Raw genomic sequence first — 21,285 nt, 5'->3', positions numbered from 1 at the left:
ATGGAATTGAAATTATGTAAGGGGTGTTACATTTAGTGGTATCAGAGCATCGGTTTAGGCGTTCCTGGACCTAGATAGTTAAAAAGGATATAGAGTGCATATCATGCATTGTATCCAATAAGAGTCGAGGTGAAACTAATACAGATATGTTTTTCCTGTCTATTTTAGGTTAAGGTATGGACCTTGAGTCGTAGAGGGCAGTAGAGGAAGAGGTAAAAAGCCATGCCTCGGCTGGAGGTGATGTTGGAGGAAGGAGGGGATCTTGCCATACCAGTGCTTGAAGAGCCTACACAACCTCAGCAAGCTCTTTTTCAGTAGATGATTGAGTTTTTCAGGTAGATGACTGGGGCAATTCCACAAACTCAACCTCAACAGAAATCCCATTTGGAAAAGATCAGGAAATATGGGGCCGTAGATTTTAAAGGCAAAAAGGAAGATGATCCTGCAGTAGCTGAGTATTGGTTAGAGAGGACAGAGAGGGTCCTTTAGCAGCTCCATTGTACCCCTGAGCAGAGTGTGGAGTGTGTTATGTCTCTACTCTAGGAGGATGCTTACCAATGGTGGGTTACTGTGTCACGGGTAGTTCAGCTAGTTTAGTTAACTTGGGAATTCTTCTTGGAAGAGTTTAGGAAGAAATGCATTAGTCATGTCTACCTTGAGGCGAATAGGAGGGAGTTTATCAGTCTAAGATAGAGGCAGTTGACTGTATCTGAGTATGAAAGGCAGTTTGTATGGTTGAGCTGTTATGGTAGGGAGATAGTTCCTACTGAGACAGACAGATGTAGATGATTTAAAAAAGGCCTCAATGATAACATTAAGCTTTATATAACAGCTTTGAGGATCACTAATTTCTCCCAAATGGTAGAAGCTGCTTTAAATGTGGAGAGGGTTTGAATTAGTGAGCAGAGCCGCAGAGACAGACAATAAAGGAGAGGTCAGGGTCAAGCAAGTTCTTTAGTGGCATCTAGTAAGAAGCCTAGAGGACCCCAAAGCCAGACTCAGAGTTATGGCCAGTCACAGAGGCTTAGATCACAGTTTACACTGAGGAGAGGCTAGTCAACTCCCTCAGTGGCTAGTTCTCCAGGAATGGTGGTTAGGAGAGTGGCCCCAGCAGCTTCAGCAGCATGCCCACACTGTGGCAAGTGGCATAGAGGGCAGTGTTGGTGGTTGACTGGAGGGTGCTTCAAGTGTGGGACTACAGATTATTACATGGGAGATTGCCCCCAGAGGAGTGGTTTAGCAGCTCCAGCACAAGCTGATAGACTTACCCCTACAGCTTAGAAGGGTAGGAGGCCAGGCAAAATAGAGGCAGCTAGTAGTTCACAAAAAGCTGCTTCTGAGACTGTGGAAAGGCCAGAGGCTAGGGCACCAGCTCGTGTATATGTAATGAGGGCTCAAGAAGAACAAGATGCACCAGATGTGATTAAGGGTACTTTCTCAATTTATGACTTACCTATTCATGCATTGGTAGACCCAGGATCTACACATTCATATATCTGCATTAATTTGCTTGTGGAAAGGGGAATCCAAAGAGATGAAAGTGACCAAGATATCCTAGCAACTAATATGTTAAGCCATAGTGTAGTGGTAAATAAGGTCTACAGGGGTTGCCCTTTGAGGATTCAAGAGCATGAGTTCTCAGCAGACCTTATTGAACTGCCCTTCCATGAATTTGATGTAATATTAGGGATGGACTGGTTATCACGTCACCAAGCAATTGTTGACTATCAATTAAAGAGAATCACACTAAAAACTTTTGAAAATGAAGAAATCACAGTTGTGAGTGAAAGGACAGATTTCCTGTCTAATGTCATATCAGCTACTACTATAAAGAGACTGATAAGGAAGGGTTATGAAGCATACCTGGCACATGTGGTTGATACCAGGAAGGTCGAGTCTAGTCTCAAGGACATACCCATAGTGTGTGACTTTCCGAATGTGTTTCCAGAAGAATTATCTAGTTTACCACCAGAAAGGGAGGTAGAGTTTGCCATTGAAATGATGTCAAGTACAGCACCAATATTAATTGCTCCTTATAGGATGGCACCCACAGAATTGAAAGAGCTAAAAATTTATTTGTAGGAGTTGCTGGATAAGGGGTTTATATGCCCCAATATGTCACCATGGGAAGCACCGGTGTTGTTCGTGAAGAAGAAGAATAGGACATTGAGATTATGTATAGATTACCAATAGCTGAATAAGGTGACAGTAAAGAACAAGTATTCGTTGCCCAAAATAAATGATTTGTTTGATCAGTTGAAGGGAGCAGGTGTGTTTTCCAAGATTGATCTCAGATAGAGATATCATCAGCTGAGGGTTAAAGATATAAATGTGCCTAAGACTGCATTTAGGACTCGGTATAGGCATTATGAGTTTCTAGTGATGCCATTAGGGTTAACAAATACACTAGCAGCATTTATGGACCTTATAAACTGTATCTTTCATCCTTACTTGGATTGGTTTGTAGTGGTCTTCATTGATGATATATTGGTGTATTTTAAGAATAGAGAGGAGCATGATGAGCATCTAAGGATTGTTTTACAGACTCTGAGGGAGAAGAAGCTATATGCTAAATTGTCTAAGTGTGAATTCTGGTTGAATGAAATTTCTTTCCTTAGAGATATAGTATCAGTTGATGGGATTATAGTATATCCCAAGAAGATTGAAGCTATAGTGGACTGGAAGCCTCTTAAGAATGCAACTGAAGTTAAAAGTTTATTGGGGTTAGCTGGGTATTACAGGAGATTTGTGAAGGGATTTTGTTTGATAGCAGCCCCACTAACCAAGTTGCTACACAAGAATGTGAAATTTGACTGGAATGACAAGTGTCAAGCCAGTTTTGAGAAATTGAAGGCTATGCTTACAGAGGCACCAGTATTGACACAACTGGTATTAGGAAAAGACTATGTGATCTACAGTGATGCCGCACATAATGGACTTGGGTGTGTCTTGATGCAAAAAGAGAAAGTAGTTGCTGATGCATCTAGACAGCTAAAGCCACATGAGAAAACTATCCTACCCATGATTTAGAGTTGGCAGCCATAGTATTTGCATTGAAGATATTGAGGCATTACTTATATGGTGAAAAGTGTTACATTTACACAGATCACAAGAGTTTGAGGTATTTTCCAACCCAGAAGGAACTCAACCTTCGATAGAGGCGTTAGATTGAGTTTCTAAAAGACTATGATTGCATGATTGATTATCACATTGGGAAGACAAATGTAGTAGCTGATGCTCTGAGCAGGAAGTCCATAGCAGCTTTGAGATACTTGAATGCTCGTTTGTCCCTAGCACAAGATGGAGCTATTTTGGTTGAATTGCAAGTGAAGCCAAATTTGCTACAGCAAGTGCAAGAAGCATAGAAATAGGATGAAAAGTTGACATGCATAATTGGACAAATCCAAGAGGGGAAGGAGGCTGGATATGAGCTGAAAGAAGATGGGTGCTTATACTATAAAGGAAGAATATGTGTACCAAATGATGAAGAATTGAAGAAGAACATCCTAAAAGAGGCACACAGTAGTTTTCATGCTATGCACACTAGTAATGCTAAGATGTATCATGATTTGAAAGCACATTATTGGTGGCCTGGTATGAAGAAGGATATTGCTAACTATGTGGCTAGATGTTTGACATGCCAGCAGGTTAAAGCTGAGCATTAGGTTCCATTGGGATTATTGCAACCCATATCCATACCAGAGTGGAAGTGGGATCACATTACTATGGACTTTGTCACTGGTTTGCCACTGACACAGAAGAAGCATGATACCATTTGGGTGATTATTGATAGATTGACGAAGTCAGCTCACTTTTTACCAGTTAGAGCTGACTATTCACTAGAGCATTTGGCAGAGATATATATAGCTGAGATAGTTCGACTACATGGAGTGCCGACATCGATCATATCAGATCGAGACTCGAGGTTTACTTCGAGTATTTGGAGGAAGCTACAGGAGGTATTAGGCACTCAATTGCATTACAGTACGACTTTTCATCCTCAAACAAATGGATAGTTAGAATGAGCGATTCGGGTAACTCTTAAGACTTGGTGAATTATTATTATTGTTAAAAGATGATAGTAATGACATGAATTATATGATAGGTGCTTGAGGATATACTTCGGAGTTGTATTATTGATTTTGAAGGAAGTTGCGAAAAATACCATCCTTTAGTGGAATTTGTATATAATAACAGCTATCAAGCAAGCATAAAGATGGCTCCTTATGAAGCATTATATGGGAGGAAGTGTAGAACCCCATTATGTTGGACAAAACTGGGTGAAGATAAGATTGTGGGGCCAGAGCTAGTGAGACAGACTAAGGAGAAAGTAAAACTTATCAGGGATAATTTGAAAGCTGCCTCAGATAAGCAAAAATCCTATGCAGATATGAAAAGGAAAGATATAGAGTATGAGGTTGGTGATAAAGTGTTTTTTAAAGTGTCACCCTAGAAGAAAGTGCTAAGGTTTGGAAAAAAGGGTAAGTTGAGCCCTAGGTTTATTGGTCCATACAAGGTCATTGAACGTATGGGTCCGATAGCCTACAGATTAGCCTTGCCATCAGAGCTGGATAAGATCCATAATGTGTTTCATATTTTGATGCTGAGAAGGTACAAATTAGATCCTTCACATGTCATACCGGCAGAAAAGATAGATGTGCAACCTAATTTGACATATGAAGAGGAACCAGTAAGAGTCCTAGCTCGGGAAGTCAAGGAACTACAGAACAAGTAGATTCCATTGGTGAAAATACTATGGAGACATCACAACACTGAAGAAGCTACTTGGGAGAGCAAAGAGATGATGAGGCAGCAATATCCTCAACTATTTACACCAGGTAAATTTCAAGGATGAAATTTTTATTTAGAAGGGAAGAACTGTAACACCCCCACTTTAGGTGGTTTCGTACATTCTACTATTCTGGTGACTAACGTCTGTTTGGACAGCTAAGATGTCTGAAACCATACTTAAACTAGAGTGAGGAGCCATAAATAAACTAAATAATGATCAAATGAAGCTAAAGAAAAATGAAAGAAATGAAGTGCAAATGGGTTAAATGAGTATAAATCGATAGCGATGAGTGACCTCACTAGGAAGCGACTGTGGATTCAGTTGTCACCCCAAACTCATGAGGAACACAGTGAGACATTTATTTAGGACTTGATTGAGGGATTAATGGAAATGAAAATGTTAAGAAAATGCAAAGAAACCAATGCTAATCGGCAAAGACAAACCATGGTCAATGAAGGGCATTTTGGTTATTTCACTTGGAGAGTTGATTTTTGACCCAATATCAATTAATTTAAGTGACATAAATGTAATAAAATATGAAGAAATTTTGATGAAAATCCAAATAGAGATGTGTAATTGAAAGAAGAAAAGAAAAGAAATAAAAATTGAATTAAAATTACAGTTATGACATAACTAATTACTTAAGCATGACCTAATTAAAATTAAGAACATATAACAATAAGACAACTCATTCTAATTATTTTAATTTAAAGTTAATCTGCCTCCTTCTTCAGCCAAACCTGCCGTCTCAACTCCTCCTCACCATTCCCTCTCAATTTTCTTCATTTCCACCATTAACACAACCATTCCAAGCTTCTAAATTCTGCCATCCCTTCATCAAACTTGTTGGAAACCTTGAGAGAAGTCCATAGCCAGCCTTGAAGTGAAGAAAAACACACTAAATTTCAAGTGAGAAACCTAGCTAGAAGTGGAATTCAAAGGGAAAGTGGTATTTGATTGAAGAAAAGGATGTTTGAAGGGTGATTAAAGCTAGCACACAAGGATAGTGTTAATAATTCTTGAACTTTCGAAGTTTGATAACTAGTTAGGGTTTCGTATAAATTAGGGTTTTCTTTGTCTAGTTCATATTTGTTATAATTGAACATATATTATGACTCGTGGATGCATGAATGTTGGGAAAATGTTGATGAAATAGTGAAATTGTGGATTAATGGAGGAGGTGTATGTGAAAACTGATGCTAGATAGTTTGGGGCTAGTAGGTTGGAATGTTCATAAGTTGAGTTACATAGCTCCAATAGGTGTGAAACAAATCAGAGATGAAACTTAAGATATAATGCCACAATTTTCATGAAGAAAGCCTACCCAGAAAATGACCATAAGTTACCATAATTAAGCCTTGAATCCAAAATGGCAATTTTGGACCTAGGCAGAATGACCAAATGAACAGTACTTGATAAATTCGTCATATCTCACTCTAGAAAACTCCAATTTGCCTAATTCTTAAACATATGGAAATCTGAGACATAGGAGAACATTTCATGTGCAGAACTTAAAGCCAAATTATGAACCTAATTCAACTAAATTGCTAGGCAAATTTGGTCCAGCAAATCTGCCCTGATACTGGACCAAGCCTGGAAATCCTAAACTTTTAGGTATCTGACCAGTTTTGGCAAAAATGCCATAACTCAAGCTACAAAACTGCAAATCTAGTAATTCTAAAGCCAAAATTTTCATAAGACATAGAACTACAATTTTTGTATTTTGACCAGAAACCAGTTCTTAAGGCAACTTAAGGAAATTGTTAGAGTAAATGGGAGGGGAAGAGGTGGATTAGGATTTCTCTGTGGTCTAGAATTATTTTGGGGTGGTCTTGATTGAATAGGTTGAGGAGGTGGTCGGGGTTGGTAAGCAATTTGTGGTGGATATTGTGGGCGTGGATGAGGATAATTTGGGAAAGGGGGTGGAATGTTTACAATTGTCGGGCCATGAGAAGGAGGATATGGCCGAAAATTATTCTGAGGGAATAAAAGTTGAGTTTGTCGGGTGATGGAATGCACATCACCTTCTTTCTTTTTGCCAAAACTGGCAGTCTTCTTTGCAGGATTCTCAGTCAACTCCTGCAATCGTCCTAACCTGAGGTTAGCTTCAATTCTCTCGCCAGCTTGAATGATGTCTGAGAAGCTGTTGGAGGTGTTTCCAATCATCAGATTGAAATACGGAGCCTTTAATGTCTCAATGAACAAGGAGCAGAGTTCATTGTCAGTAACCGGAGGATAGACCTTCGCTGCTTTCTCTCTCCACCTCTGGGCATACTCCTTGAAGCCTTCCCTTTCTCTCTGCACCAGAATTTGGAGGTCTCTCCTCGTGGGGGCGACATCACAGTTGAATTTATACTGTTTCAGAAAGGCATCGGCCAAATCTTTCCAGGAGCACAGCTTGTTCCTGTCTAACTGAATGCACCATCTCAGGGCTGCCCCGGAGAGACTCTTGTGGAAGAAGTGGACCAGGAGTCTATCATCTTCTGTCAGGGCAGACATCTTGGCAATGTAAGTAGCTAGGTGAATGCGAGGGTCTAAGTTCCCGGTGTATTTGTCGAAGTCTGAGACTTTGAATTTGGGTGGTATTACCACATCTGGTACCAGTCTCAGCGACGATACATCTACTGAACCGTACATATTCAATCCCTCTATTGTTCTTAATCTCTCTTCTAGAGCAGATAACTTCTCATTCTCTCTTATTTTACTTTCTCCTCCTACTGCATGAGCTATTCCCCCAGTTAGGAAAAAAGGGGCAGGATGAACCGGAGGGATCGGGATTGAATGGTGTGGCTCGGCATTTGGGATAGCCGAGTAGTAGGGGAAGGGTAGGTCATTATTCAGGCGGGTCGGATTAACAGTGATTGTCAGATCCGGAATAGGTGGTTGAAAAGTAAAAAAGGTTGAAGCTTGGTGAGAATGAACCATCGTAGGAGTTGGGGGAGGTAGTGGCAAGTTTGGCTCTGATGCAGGCTTATTTTGGGACATCTCCCTCATTAGTTTCATGAGCTCTGAGACTTGGTCTCTTAATTCGGAAACTTGTCCCTGTAGGTTCTGGACTTATTCCTGATCTTCCATTAGTTTCTTTGTTCGTGATCTTGTTAAGTACACTCATCTTGGTCGAACTGCTTGTTCAGTCAGCTTGCTTTGCTTGAAGCAATGTTGATTTCCTATGTGAGAAAAAAAAAGGTCTTTGAATGAATTTCAAATTTCATTAAAATTTAAAGGTCCTGATTTGGACAAAGGATACAGTGGCATCTAAAAGCCAAGAATGAGATTTGTAGAAAGATAATTGCATCAACTTTATCATGGCATTGCTCGATAGTCCGACGGTGAATGACTGGATCGAATGCGTGTCTATGATACTTGTCCATATGTTGCATTCGTCTTTTTGCATAACCCTAGTGAGGATAGTTCCTACGGGAGTCATACTATTCATTCATAGTTTTGCTAAACAATGGTCCAAAGCTATTTTATTAATCGAATAGTTCATACATAGCATTCTTTACATTGGCCTAGGCTCAGGGAGACTCTTTATAATGTAATGACATCTTTTGAGATACTCATAAAGCCTTTTTTCTTGTCTCCCGGAGTCGAATATCTTCAGGGCATATTTGGACTCTGGCAAGAGCTCTTGTTTCCCTTGTGCTATCATTCTCTCTAGCTGGTCAACATTTTCTCTCAGCTCTCAATGGAGAGTAGTTTGTCTTTCTTTTTCCTTTTTTTCTTTAGCACACTCCTTCAGAATATCATTGACAAGCTGCGCTTGCTCTTTTAGTTTGAGCTTCGTCTTTTTCCCTCTTGTTTATACTCTTCCATAACTCCGCCTAAGTAGTTTGCGCTTAGCCGGTCCCAAGCCCAGATAAAGGAGGAGGGTTGCGGTAGGTGACAACCAGCGTAAAAATTTCGTCACACCCTATGATATGGATTCAAATGATATAAACGTTGGGGCGTCCTCTACTAACGACGCGCTACATCGGAGCCCGGGTGTAGTGATAAATATGCAAGGGTGTAGGGCGTTCACCGAAAGCGATGCGCCATGCCGGCGCTCGGGTGTGGTGTTAAGTGAGCAAGGGTTCCCACATCATGGACGGGTGTGGGTAAAGAAGTTAGTCCATAGGACAGATAGTAGAACAAATAGTGGAACAGAACACAAGATAGACATAGAAAACAATAGAAGATATCATAGAAGGAGACCAATTAAGAAGGAGCAGGATAGGAAGAGGATCAGGGTTGGTACTTGGAATGTTGGATCACTTACAGGAAAATTAATGGAGCTTGTGGATACTTTGGAAAGGAGAAGGGTGAATATTGCTTGCATTCAGGAGACTAAATGGGTAGGAGAGAAAAGTAAGGAAGTGGGTAATTCAGGGTACAAACTGTGGTTTACCGGAAAAGAGAGAAACAAGAATGGAGTGGGTATAATCATAGACAGAACATTGAAAGACGCAGTAGTAGCTGTGAAAAGAGTAGGAGATAGAATTATACTAGTAAAGCTAGTACTAGAAGGAGAAACAATAAATATAGTTAGTGCTTATGCCCCACAAATAGGACTAGATAGTGAGAGTAAACAAAGGTTTTGGGAAGATATGGATGATTTAATGCAAAGCATACCGAATGAAGAGAATGTTTTCATTAGTGGAGATTTGAATGGACATGTAGGAAGTTATAGGCAAGGTTATGAGAATGTTCATGGAGGTTTTGGTTTTGGCAGTCGAAATGAGGAGGGAAAAAGCATCATGGATTTTGCTATGGCATACGACCTAATACTAGCAAATACCTACTTTATAAAAAGAGAGTCACATTTAGTGACTTTCAAAAGTGGGCAACATAGAAGCCAAATCGACTTCCTCTTAACCAGGAAGACAAATAGAGCTCTATGCAAGGATTGCAAGGTCATTCCAGGAGAGGCTTTAACAAGTCAACATAGGTTGGTGGTCTTGGATGTCAAGTTTAGGAACAATTCAAGTAAGGTCAGAAGAAATAGTGTAGCTCGAACAAAGTGGTGGGAGTTCAAAGGAGTAAAGCAAGTGAAGTTCAAAAATGAGCTTCTCGAGTCCGAAGTATGGAAGCTAGATATGGAGGCCAATGATATGTGGATACAGATGGCATCAAAGATTAGAGAAGTAGCTAGAAAAGTACTTGGAGAGTCTAAAGGACATGGACCACCCTCAAAAGAGAGATGGTGGTGGAATGAGGAAGTACAAAAGGCAGTGAAGAGAAAAAGGGAATGGTATAAGAAATTACCTAAATGTGATAATAATGAGGCATATGAACAGTACAAGATAGCAAAGAAAGAGGCAAAAAAGGCAGTTAGTCAAGCAAGAGCACAGGCCTTTGAAAAGTTATATGAGAAACTTGGAACTAAAGAAGGGGAGAAAGATATTTATAGATTAGCAAGGAGTAGAGAAAGGAAGTGTCAAGATCTCAATCAAGTTAGGTGCATTAAGGATAAATAAGGAAAAGTGTTGGTGAAAGATGAGGATATTAAAGAAAGAAAGAGAAATTATTTTAATGATCTCTTTAATAATAGTCAAAATGGTAATAGTGTGAATATAGACTATAGAACAATAGAAAAGAATATAAATTATACTAGAAGGATTCGATCTTTAGAAGTAAAGGAAGCACTTAAGAGAATGAAAGTGGGTAAAGCCTGTGGACCCGATGAAATACCAATTGAAGTGTGGAAGTATTTGGGAGATATGAGAGTGGCATGGTTAACTAAATTATTTAATAAGATTCTAAACTCAAAGAAAATGCCTAATGAATGGAGGAAGAGTATTTTATTACCTATTTTTAAAAATAAGGGAGATATACAGAGTTGCTCAAACTATAGGGGAATTAAACTCATGAGCCATACTATGAAGTTGTGGGAGAGAGTTGTGGAGCATCGACTACGTCATGATACTTCTATCTCTCTCAATCAATTTGGTTTCATGCCCGATCGTTTAACTATGGAAGCGATCTTTCTCTTTAGAAGCTTGATGGAGAAATATAGAGATGTGAAGAAAGATCTACACATGGTTTTTATTGATTTGGAGAAGGCTTATGATAGTGTGCCAAGAGAGGTCTTATGGAATGTGTTAGAACAAAAGAGGGTATCTATTAGGTACATACAAGTATTGAAAGATATGTATGAAGGAGCAACTACTATTGTGCGCACAGTGGGAGGGGACACAAGAGATTTTCCGATCTCAATTGGATTACACCAAGGATCAACCATAAGCCCTTACCTTTTTACATTAGTTTTAGATAAACTGACGAAACATATACAAGAGAGTATTCCTTGGTGCATGATGTTTGCGGATGATATTGTTCTGATAGATGAGACACGAGAAGGAGTCAATAGGAAGCTAGAACTTTGGAGAAGTACTCTAGAGTCAAAGGGTTTTAAGTTAAGTAGAACGAAGACAGAATACATGCATTGCAAGTTCAGTGAAGGCCAAACTGGTGATAGGGAAGGAGTTAGTTTGAATGGAGTGGTACTGTTCCAAAGTAATCACTTTAAATATCTAGGCTCAGTCCTTCAAGTAGATGGGGGATGTGAGGAGGATGTTAGTCATAGGATTAAAGCCGGATGGTTAAAGTGGAGACGTGCCTCGGGAGTTTTATGTGATCGTAAGATTCCCAATAAATTAAAAGGAAAATTTTACCGTACAGCCATACGACCGGCTATGTTATATGGTAGTGAGTATTGGGCACTGAAAGAGTCGTATGCATCTAAGATAAGAGTTGCAGAGATGAGAATGTTAAGGTGGATGAGTGGCCATACTAGACTAGATAAAGTCCGTAATGAGAGTATTAGAGAAAAGTAGGAGTGGTGCCAATTGAAGATAAGTTAAGAGAAGGGAGATTGAGGTGGTTTGGTCATGTGAAGCGTAGACATACGGAAGCTACAGTTAGACAAGTAGAGCACATTAGGTTAGAGGATAGAAAGAAAAAAAGGGGTAGACCTAAATTGACTTGGAGGAGAGTAGTACAACATGACTTAGAAGCATTACACATTTCCGAGGATTTAACCCAAAATCGTTCAGAGTGGAAAAAGTGAATCCATATAGCCGACCCCAAATTTTTGGGATAAAGGCTTAGTTGAGTTGAGTTGAGTTTAGTTGTTTATACTCTTCCATGAGTATCTCCTGGTATTCCATTTTTTCTTGGAGCTTGCCATTCCGAACTTCTGCCTCTTTTATCGCAGCTTGGAGGGAGGTCTTTTCCCTTTCCCACCGTGCTTCTTATTCCTCAAACTCTGTCTTTCCAGTCATTGCCTCTTCCGTTAGCCTTTTTACCTTTCTTTTGAGGATCCGCTGTTGGTCCTCCAACTGCCTTATCCGTTCTTGTAATCGTTGGTCCTCGGTATCCGTTCTTCATAGAGAGCCGACCAAACAAGCATTAGCTTCTTCTGAAAGAATGCTCTGATGGGGGATGCGACCTTCAGGTTCTGTTGCCTCGGCAGTTTGGTATCCTTGATCCCTGCTAGCCCTCCATTTAAGATAATCTTCTGTAGTGCTCGGACCTTTAGGCGATCTTTCCATCATAGTGATGCTCTCCCAGGATTTGCGGGCTACTTTCAATTCGTCCTCACTACCGAGCTCATGATAAAAATGACCTTGATGGTATTCTTCAATACAGAGTGCGAACTGGGTTGAGCCAAACTGTCTCATTACCAATGCTGGGATGTAACTCATATGTCCAGTCACTCCGATTAGAGATACTGAATAACTATTCCCTGTACTGAACAAAATTGACCGACCTAACATCCACAATTTCCTCCAGCAGTAGTTGTGACTGTTGAAGCTTAGAATCCTCTCTTGCCACTTTAGCTCGTCCTTTGGGTTGATTACTAATCTGGTCATTTTCTCAATAAGAGGCTGGTCTGGGTACCAAGTTAACCCCTTTGTCTCTATAGGGCACATGTGACTGATGATCCAGAGGTGCAACAATTGAGAACAACACTTAATGGATCCCTTGCCTTGTTGTCTACAGTAAGTAAGAGTCAACAGAGTCTCTGCAAGGATTGCCAGTATTGGGTTGACCTTTTGTTTTTCTACGGCCCAAAACATTTCCGTGACACTGCAGGTTATAATTCTTAAAGGCTCAGGGAATAAGATCAGGCCATAGATTCCCTAAGCTAGTGCCAATGAAGCTTGCTCCCATTGTTCATTCTGGATGTACAGGTCTAACCATTTCTTGAGGTAGGTCCAATACCATCCATGTGTGTTCCCTTTGATAGTTTCTCTTGCCTTTGCTTCTTCCGGGGGAATCCCCAATATATGCGCGAACCGTTTCTAAGTCTACCTATGCTCGGGGTGTAGGTAGATCTGATTTTATGCCACATAAGGAATCTCCAATAGTGCCTGATATTCTTCCATAGTGGGGGTCATATCGATGTCGTTGAAGGAGAACACCCCATACCTGGGATTCCAAATTAACAACATGGCCTTTAGTGCCGGAACTTGGATTTTGACCCGTATCAAGGTCGTAATCCTTCCGTATTTTTCCTCGAACTTTGCCTTGACGTGATCGGGAAACGACCTCCAACTACTAGATAGACCCTCGAGACCGGTCATTCTGACCTCGACTTTGTTTAGGTCTAACGGAGGTAACATGCTAGTATCTGTCCTGGTGACATCACTTTGCGGGGGCACTGAACTATGAGGCGGTCCGAACCATGGTTTAGCATTCTGTTCTGGTCTAGGAACTTCTTCCGCTGACTGACTCGAGGATGCCATGTTAAAATTGATGTTTATTCTTTTACAGATCCTAATTCTGTGATGCCTATGGAGAAAACTTGTTAGCAGGATAAATTCAGGTAATTTTGAATTATACTATTGGCGGGGTGATACCTACACATTTATCAAAGTAGGAAAATGTGTAGATCCTCCTAACGGTATGATTCAAAATTGCCCTTAAAATTAAAACATGAGAAAACACAAACAGAGTAGGGCGAGAGCAAGTATGTTCCTTTTGTCCTAAAATAAGGCAAATCCTAGTACTGAGTAAGTGCTATTTAATCAAATAGTTCTATCTTATGAGGTAGCTTGCTATGGCTTCCAGCTACTGTGATAGTTTAGCTCAAGGTCTAATTTTCTAAAAGCCACAAGTTTCCAAATTACCCTTACTGTAAACAGTAGAGCCGCATTCCATCACCATGATACTAATGGGAGAGTTCCATGAGTATCACAGTAAATAGAACGAGTTTCAATCTGAGCAGAAGCCTTCACAGATACTAATGGGGTGAAACCCACGGGTACTGCTACATGACTCCCTTCTACTTTCCTAAAGCGTAAGAAAGCCCGGGTGTAGGGCTGAAGTGTGTGAGGACATCGTGTAAGTACTCAGTGTGTGAAGGGACACATTTGCCTCTTCCCTTCGTGGGGGGAGTTTTTTTTTGCATTTTTATTTTAACGAGAGTTGCTGTGGGGAATAAGACAAGTAAAGATGGTAAGAGTAATAACAAATTGATATATTAAGACTTTCAAATTTTGTGAATAAACCCCCCCCCCCCCCCTAATTATGATTTCAATTTATAAGAGCTTGAAACTAAATCTATTCTTGGACCTCTAAATGAGGAGAAAAAAACAAGATCCCCAGTGGAGTCGCCAAGCTGTTTTGCGATCGCCGGGACGAAAGCTCTCACTGAAGTGGGAAAGCGTGAGGAGTCGCCACTTTAATTTTGAGAGAAATTAAAGAAAATCATTTGTGAAAATAAATTTAAAAGAAACCACTTCGAAAATAGAGATTCTAGGTTCGGGGTCCATATACGGGCGGGGAAGGTGTTAGGCACCCCGCCTCGTCCCTTAATGAGGGTAAACAGATTTAGTGTTATGCACTTTCATAAATTAAAAGGGTAATTAGGGGATTGGGATAATGATGAAGTTAATCCTTTGTGCAAAAATAAGGAATATTTGATATTTCACTCATTTTGGGTTGCCCAAGAACACGAGTTCATGAGATGGCCCTTTAGTGAATAAGTGTTCAAATTAAAGTAGCCTTGTGTATTAGAGTTGTGTTGTTAAATTTGAATTTTGTTAAGAGAGGGAAGAGCGTCTCCCGATCCCTAGGTATGTTTTTAAAAATTTTAAGCTAGAGATTTCGGATAAGAACTCTCCTCCGATCTTCGTGTTTTTCGTTTGGACGAGGATCAGGTAAGAACTCTCCCTCGACCTCTGTGTTTGGTTCAAAAATTTTAGAAGAAGGATCTCGGATAAGAACTCTCCTCCGATCTCCGTGTTTTTATTTGAATGAGGATCAGGTAAGAACTCTCTCCTGACCTCTGTGTTTGGTTCAAAAATTTTAAAAAAAGGATCTCGGATAAGAACTCTCCTCCGATCTCCGTGTTTTTATTTGAATGAGGATCAGGCAAGAACTCTCCCCTGACCTCTTAAAGTGTTCGGTTCAAAACTTTAATGAAGGATCTCGGATAAGAACTCTCCTCCGATCTCCGTGTCTTTTATTTGAATGAGGATCGGGTAAGAACTCTCCCCCAATCTCTTAAAGTGTTCGGTTTAAAATTTTAATGAAGGATCTCGGATAAGAACTCTCCTCCGATCTCCGTGTTTTTGTTTGAATGAGGATCGGGTAAGAACTCTCCCCTGACCTCTTAAAGTGTTCGGTTTAAGACCGGGCTCTTCACCGATCTCGTATATGACTCTCTTGTCCGAACTCTTTGGCTGGCTATATCCGATCTCTTTCGGTTACTAGTCTGGGGTCCAATCTTATCTCGATTCTCGCTCTATTATGCTATTTCCTAGACTCATTTAGTAGCCCGACCTCATAACTTTTCCTCAGATTCCCTATTCATTCTTTGGTTATTCTTATTTATTCAAAGAAACTTTCACGTTAAGATACTGCTACCAACATTTTATTAAATTGCCTACAAGTTACCCGTAACCGGAACACTTATGTTCGTAGGAAATAAAAACTAAGAACAAATAAGTAACGTGAACTGAAGAATAAAAAAATTAAACTCAAGAGAATAACTATCGGCCTAAAGGATCTACGTGGGGATTTTTAGTATAACTGAGCTTAATGAAAATTTTGAGAATAAAAACAAAAAGAGTAAAATGCGAGCGTTCGGCAAGGTGATAGTCTAGATACTTACCTGTGTGAGGTCCAGGCTATCAAACTGACTCTAGAGATCACAAATATTGTTACGTTGAAGGCTAGTGGTACAGGGACCAATGCTTACTTTGGGATTGTGAGAACCAGGTTGAAATACAGTTGAGCCGAAGTGATGGCTACCAGGTCAAAATGAGGTCAAGCTGAGAGAATAATGTGCTGAGGTTGGGGTGATGAAGACGAAACTGAATGGAAACGATATGGCAGAGTGATGAACAAACTGAAAATGAAGGATTTCAGGGTTCGAAAACTCTATCAATGGAGACACTCGAGAAAACTAGTTTCTGAAGTTTCTCAATTTTTATTCAAGCTTAGAATGGCAAAGCAGCAAGACTGAATTAAATTTCAGAGCCTTTCCACTATAATCACCACCACCTTTTTTGTTTGTCCTCTCTACAGTATTGCATGCAGGTATTTATAGGGAATGGATGCTCCTAATGAAAGGTCAGGATCTCTCCTATGGAGATGGAAGGTCTGGATTTCAAAGGACATGATCCGATGTCTAAGAATTAAAGAGAATCAAAATGGATGGCTGGGATCCTATCCAGAATATCCATCCTTTCTCTTCCTAATCCAATGGCTCAGGATCCTGCCTAACAAGATGGATCCAAGGGCTAGGAATAAAAGGCGCCGGACCTGTCGTCTATTTTTGATCCAAGGGCTCCGAGTTCATCCTTGCAAGTATGATCAACGGTGGGGATTGTGATGTACAGAACTGTCATAACTATTTTTGGCGTCTGTCAGCAATGTGGGCGATTCTGCAAATGAGGCGTGCGGTGAAGATTTGATCATGCCTGCAACGCTTTAACTACCTCAGCTCTGATTATGTAAAGAGTTATTGGAAGTCATCTCATCCTCTTCGTGCTTTCCGATCTCTTATTCCTTCCGATCTCTCATATCGGGCCCCTCTCCCGATCTCTCCCATTCTAGAACCTTCCCCTCTATTCGAGCTGCCTCAGTCAAAGCAATTAATTCTTCGGTTACCGATGCATCCGCTTCGGTTTCTGTAGACAATAAATGCTCAGGCCCTATATATATATGCCTTAGCGGGAAACTCTTCCACATTTCATTTCCCCTCCTTCCATTTTCCATTTCTCCTATTCTAGTTTCTCCATAAACAATTCCAGCCATGGTGACCACTTTTGATCTTTTTTCGACTGTTCTCTTTGCTCCTCAACTGAAAATTTACAATCTCGGTGATTGGAGAATCATGAGAACCACATCTGATGACAGTGAGGGAATCAGACTAATTTGCCGATCAAGATCGAAAATGTCAATCGTGTCGATCTCGAATCGGTCTACCGATATAATCGGTGAACCAATTTCGAGTGAGAGGACTGCTAATTTCCATCTTAATATCGGTGATTGCCTCTTGAAGTTCATTTGGCTCCTCACCAGATCGGGCGTCCCGACTGCAGCTCAGTTCTGGTCGATGACATCGACGATGACTCCACTCACCATCATGAGAGTCATAGTCACTCCATCTGAGCTGCACATCTATCCAATGCCTATGGCTGGCTTTCTGATCAAACACATCTTTTGATTCAGCCACAAGACTAGGCTTTGACATAGGTCCTTACTAGGTAGGATGTAGTGCCGATCTTTAGAGATCGCCCAAATGATGTAATCTGACCTTTAAAGGTTCTCTTAATGATGTAATCCGATCTCTTGAGATCATCCAAATGATCTAATCTGACCTTTTGGAAATGAAATGAAGTTTTATTTAAAGGTCATTATTTAATTATTGGTTAATTTCCGATCTCTGATGTGCATTTCCGATATGATCTTTAACTGAATTGTCATTAGCCGATCTGTGGCCCTGAAAATTCGCACAATTCGATAACCCTAACCAGCCGATCTCATTTTATTTAATTTTATTATTATGTTTCTAGAACCTTCCTGCGATGTGTCAAGAAAATGGGTCGATTCCGCTAACTAAAGTGCCGTTTAGGACTTCATAAGCATTGAATGCTCAGACGGGTATAAATAGGGGGAGGGTCAGTCAGTTGCTCCCTTATGTCATTTTAGCACTTTGCAAGTGACTTCAAAATTCTCTCGTTTCTTCAAGTTTTTCCGACACCGATCACATTCCGGTAAGGGTTTTGATCTTTTCTTAGTTAAACTTCTTTGGTTTCTTTAAAAATGAGTGGCGTCGAGGGTCAGAGAGCTGCGAGTCCATCTTCTGTCCATGTTTCGTGGACCTCGGAAGAGGGCGACGTGATTAGATCGGGTGGTCAAGCTAGCAGAGCCCTTGTCCCGGTAGCTAGTTCAGGTGCCAGACTGAGGCGTGGGGCATCTTTGAGAAGAGACAACTTGCCAATTGATGAGTTGCCTTCAGTCTTGAGAGAAACCGATCTCCAATCTATAAGCCAGGAGTAAAATCTGCGGATCAACTCCTTTGAACTGATCAAATGCCATGGCGATCATCGGGCCGACCATTTCTTTGATGAGGGCGATCTCATCATGGTGTATGAAGAGCAACTGAAGGCTGGGCTCCGTTTTTCCTTGGACGAATTTTACAAAGCTGTCCTAAAATTCCACCATGTCTCAGTAGCCCAAGTGCATCCGAACTCTTGGCGGACTCTAATAGCCTTCCGGGGCCTCTGCCGAGCTAAGGGACTTGAACCCATGGCCAAAGTCTTTGCCGAGCTGCATAGGCTCACCTGAAGGAAGGATGATGAGTTCTGATTCTTTCAAGCTAAGCCCCATTGTTCTCTCTTTACCGATCTTCCTTCTTCATTAAAGAATTGGAAGAACCGGTTCTTCATTTTGAGAAGCAAGATTCAGAACGGCTTTGAGGGCATCCCACTGAGTTGACAACACCAGGTCGCTCCGATCCCAAAAAAGATCACCTTAAATAAGGACGAAGATGCCGTGGTGAAAGAGTTAAAGTCTCAGGCGTCCGCTCAGAAATTCTCTTGCTTAGACGCAGTGATGGCCAAACTGCAGTATTGGATGATGTGGCTGATCACTAGCGAAGAATACGAGTTTTAGCTCTCTGACCTCGGCCCTAGTACTACCCATATCTCTGGTCTCTAAATCTTAGCGAACTCACTGACTTTCTTTTTCGTACAGGTATGGCGGGTGGTGATGCTTCTAGGGAGAGCCGCAAACGAAAGAGGGAGGTCTCCAGCAAAGTGAGGGCGATGAAGGGGACCGCCACTGCCGATGCTCAGACCCCTCATCATGAATCAATAAAGGTGTTGAGCTCTCCTCCCTGACCTCAGGAGCAACCGATCCCTGAGGTAGAAGTCATCGCCCCGGCTCCTCAACAAATCGAGCTTCCACCTCCCCCTCCTCCTCCGACCTCTTCCAATGTAGAAGGGGAGTCATCTGGTCCCACGGTCAGGGCACTTTCCCAGGGCGCACAACTTCTAATCTAATCATTGGAAAGGAACCGCTCTACTAGGGGGAATCCCGGCCTAGCCAAAGTCATAGGAGCTTCCATTTGCTTCCAAAAAGATCGAAACATGTTGGCAGAGGAGAGCTTGGATGATATCTTAGCTCAGACAATGAGCTTAGACTTAGAGGCCATCGCAAACCAGCATATTCTCAGAGAGAAAGCCCACGGCTTAAAGAAAGAGATCCTTAAGGCGATCCAAGATGCCTTTACTGCACAAGCTCAGCTCTCATCTGCTAACGAGTACATCGCCAAAATGGAGGATCGGATGAAGCGTTATGAGGAGAGGATCGTTGAAGTGGAACTGGAACTCGAAGACTCTCGGGCTGGTTGGTCTGTCGATCTCACTCGTTATGTTGAAGACCTTCAGGCAAAGGAGGAAGAGCTCCGAGCCAAGGATGAGGAGCTTCAAGCTAAGGAAGAGGAGAGCACTACGAAAGGAGGCCAGGGCTTATGTGAATGCCCATAACGACCTTATGGCCGAGCTGAAGAAACGGTATCCTGAAGAGGACTTCTCTTGGATGAACAAGCTCGCCCCAGAGGCCGAAGACGAGAGCGATGAGGAGCCCAAGAGAGAGAGAAAAGGTAAGCGAAATGTTAATGTAGAACAGGCTGGGGGTGATCCTCCAGCTGAATGACTTGTACTTTATTTTGAAATGAAATGAAATCCCTTTTGCTCAATTTCTTGATGAGATCGGAAAGTATCCAAATTGTATGAGTGCTTAATTGTTTGAACATATTAGAACATCAGACTTAAAAGTGATTATTAATCTAAGTATAAGAGATCAAAAAAATATTGTAAGCATGAGATCGGCCTAAGCCGGGACCAAACACCGGGTAGAACTTTAGATCATTAAAATTGGAAACTTGATTTGAATACTTAAGATTGGAAACACCATTAAGTCGGACTGCAACCTTAACTTTGTTAAACGATTTTCCACAATATTTATAAGGGAGAGATCGAAAATAAGACTGGATGGCACGGAGACCTGATATTGGTTTGATCTTCTTTGACGAGAGATCGAAAATGAGATTGGAAGAAATGGAGACTTGATATTGGTATCGAGAGATCGGAAAGCATTCGACTAGATAAAGGATCGGTTTATTTCCTGATCGAGTCACTTGTAATCGAAGAATGTTGGTTGGGGTCAATTTTCAAAGTTCATTGACTTCGGTGATCGGCTAAAATATGGTGTCGACAACGACAATAGCAACCTTTAGCAGCATTCCCGACGACAGTGGCCGACGTCTTCTTGCTCTAGGGTTAGGTCATTTTAAGTCCAAAAGGCTTTAGGAGACTCGTTCGAATAAGAAAATAGGAGGGGAATTTGAGTCAGAAAATAGGCTGTAGCATAGTACATGGCCCGTGTGTCACTACACGGGTCCCACAAAGTAGGGCCGTGTAACTTGCTGGAGGAGAATCGCGTGGTCTTATTTTGGCATAGAAAGTTACACGAGTCTATGCCAACTACACGGGCCTTATTACATGGGCCGTGTACTTTTGTTCCCATAGGGTTCTTCAAGCTTGCGCTCGGCAAAGACTTATACGGGTCTCTGCAGATTACACGGGTCTACTTACATGACCCGTGTACTTGTGTTTCTCATCGATTCTCTTGGCTTTCTTCTGGCAGGGAGTTACACGGGTCTAGTGCTTGGTTTAAATGACCCGTGTACTTTGTATCAGCAGCAATTCTTTGTCTTTTTACCTCTCCAAGCTTTCCTTTGCACATCCATCCTTTAGGGCTTCACCAAAACACCTGAAATAATGCAGAAAATATGGAATTAAGGGCTTGGCAATAGAATTTATAAAAACTAATGAAATCAACTATTATGCATGAAAATACTTGTCTAAATGCTATGATTTAGAATACAAATGTGCTTAAAAACATCTATACAATTCAACTGTATCAAATACCCCCAAACTCAAACTTTTGCTTGTCCTCAAGCAAAACAAAACTCTGTTTTAAAGCATATTTCA

This window comes from Hevea brasiliensis, chromosome 5, assembly GCF_030052815.1.
Source record: "Hevea brasiliensis isolate MT/VB/25A 57/8 chromosome 5, ASM3005281v1, whole genome shotgun sequence".
NCBI lineage: Eukaryota > Viridiplantae > Streptophyta > Magnoliopsida > Malpighiales > Euphorbiaceae > Hevea > Hevea brasiliensis.
Note: the sequence above shows the minus strand (reverse complement) of the source record.